The sequence below is a fragment of the Nematolebias whitei genome, chromosome 18, assembly GCF_014905685.2.
Source record: "Nematolebias whitei isolate Nwh7 chromosome 18, NemWhi1, whole genome shotgun sequence".
Classification (NCBI taxonomy): Eukaryota; Metazoa; Chordata; class Actinopteri; order Cyprinodontiformes; family Rivulidae; genus Nematolebias; species Nematolebias whitei.
Window position 1 is genome coordinate 3,439,850 of NC_056515.1, and position 2,561 is coordinate 3,442,410.

Sequence of the window (2,561 nt, forward strand, 5' to 3'; positions counted from 1 at the left end):
TATATATATATATATCACCTATCATCATTGTATAGAAACCTACAATGGATGACCTCATTGCGGGGGCAGCAGCTTGAGCAGGAAAGCCCAGCCATCTTTTTCCACAGCCACCTCTTCAAGCTCTTCTGGGCATTTCAAGGCATTCCCAGGACAACAGTGAGAAATAGTCTCTCCAGCATGCCCTGGGTCTTCCCTGGGGTCTCTTCCCAATCGGACAGCCCAAAGCAGCTGTCTGGTGAGGCGTTCAGGGGGCATCCTTACCAGATGCCCGAACCACCTCAACTGGCTCCTCTTGATGTGGGGGAGCAACGGTTCTACTCCGAGTCTCTCTTGGACAACCGAACTTCTCACCCTATCCCTCTACCCTCATTCGCCCCACTCTGGGCCCCTGAGCAAGGCCCTTACCCCCCACGATCTGCTCCCTAAACAGGTCTCTCTTGAAAATAAGTTCTCGTGGCTCAGTGAGACTACCTATTCAATTCAATTCGATTCAGTTTATTTATATAGCGCCAAATCACAACAAAGTTGTCTCAGGGCACTTTCCTTATGCTGCTATAGGCTTAAACTGCTGGAAGACAAACTGACCACAATTTTCACTCTGCTACTGTCTTTACTTACTCTGCTCAACCTGTTTTGTATTTGTAATTATTTTTTCTATCCTTAACATGTGTTTTTTTGTCTTCCAGATACACCTGGACCTATATCTGGACCTGCCATTCTGTGTTTGTCTGTCTCTCCTTCCTGTCCTCTCAACCAACCGGTCAAAGCAGATGGCCGCTTGTCCTGAGCCTGGTTCTGCTGGAGGTTTCTTCCTTTTAAAAGGGAGTTTTTCCTTTCCACTGTTGCCACTGTGCTTGCTCAGGAAGGGAGACTGCAATGAAGCCAAGATTAAACTTGTCTGCTGGATTCCTTAGATAGAGAACTTTACTAATCGGCTTTTATGTATGTGAATGTTTTTGTAACGTGCCCTGAGACAACTTTGTTGTGATTTGGCGCTATATAAATAAATAAACTGAATTGAATAGGTGAGGATAGGAACGTAAAACTACCAGTAAACAGAGTTTTTCCTTACAGCTCAGCTCTCTATTCAACACAACGGACCAATACAGAGTCTGCAATACTGCAGACCCTGCACCAATCCATCTGTCAATCTCATGCTCAATTCTTCCCTCATTCGTGAACAAAACCAAATATACTTGAACTCCGCCACTTGAGGAAGACGCTCACCCTTGATCTGGAGAGAGCAATCCACCCTTTTCCGGTTTAGGACCATAGCCTCAGATTTGGAGGTGCTGATTCTTGTCCCAGCCACCTCACACTCGGCTTCAAAACGCTCCAGTGAGAGCTGAAGATCACGGCATGTTGACGCCAACAGGACCACATCATCTGCAAAGAGCAGAGAGAAGATGGAATGCTGAGGCCACTGAACCAAAAACTCTCCGCCCCCTGGCTACACCGAGAAATTCTGTCCATAAAAGTTATTAACAGAACCGGTGACAACGGGCAGCCCTGGCGGAGTCCAACTCCCACCTTGAAGGGGTCCGACTTACTGCCGGCAATGCGAACCAAGCTCTCACACCGCCTGTTTAGGGATTGAACAGCCCGTAGCAATGAACCTCCAATCCCATACTCACGGAGCACCCCCCACAGTGTACCCTGAGGAACACAGTCCAATGCCTTCTCCAAATCCAGAAAACACATGTAGACAGGATAGGCAAAGTCTCATAACCCCTCGAGGACCCTAGTGAGGGTAACGATCTGAGCCAGTGTTCCACGGTCAGGACAAAACCCACATTGTTTCTCCTAGATCTGAGGTTCGCCCAACAATCGGACTCACTTCTCCAGTACCCCTGAATAGACCTTACCAGGGAGGCTGAGGAGAGTGATGCCCTTATAATTGGAGCACACCCTTCTGTCCCCCTCTTTGAAGAAGGTAACCACAACCCCAGTCTGCCAATCCAGTGGCCCTGCTCCCAATGTCCACGTGACGTTGCAAAGGTGTGTCAACCAAGACAACCCCACAACATCCAGAGCCTTAAGGAAATATGGGTGAATCTCATCCACTCCTGGAGCCCTGCCGCCTCTAAGCTTTTTAACTACCTTGGCGACCTCAACCACGGTTATGGATGGATCAACCCTAAAGTCTCCCGATTCAGCTTCCTCCATGGAAGATGTGCTAGTGGGATTGAGAAGGTCTGAGAAGTATTCCTTCCACCTCCTGACGACATCACTGGTTTCGGTCAACAGTACCCCACCTTCACTGAATACAGTGTTAGTAAAGTGCTGCCTTCCCCTCCTCAGCCGTCTGATGGTTTGCCAGAATCTCTTCGGAGCCGACTCGGACTCTCTATCCAAGGTCTCACCAAACTCCTTCCACATCTGAGCTTTTGCCTCAGCAAAAGCCAAGGCTGCGGACCGCTTGGCCCTTTGGTACTCCTCAGCTGCCTCCGAAGTCCCACTGGCCAACAAGGCCTGATAGGACTCCTCCTTCAGCTTGACAGCCTACACACACACACACACACACACACACACACACACACACACACACACACACACACATA

The 2,561-nt window shown here is 49.0% G+C and overlaps 1 protein-coding gene across 1 annotated transcript in view; it reads right to left on the reverse strand.

Moving 5' to 3' along the window:
- The window catches only part of dcc (DCC netrin 1 receptor), a 506,882-nt gene that overhangs the window by 170,733 nt on the left and 333,588 nt on the right, over window positions 1-2,561 (reverse strand). The gene's annotated exons all lie outside the window — the stretch shown is intronic.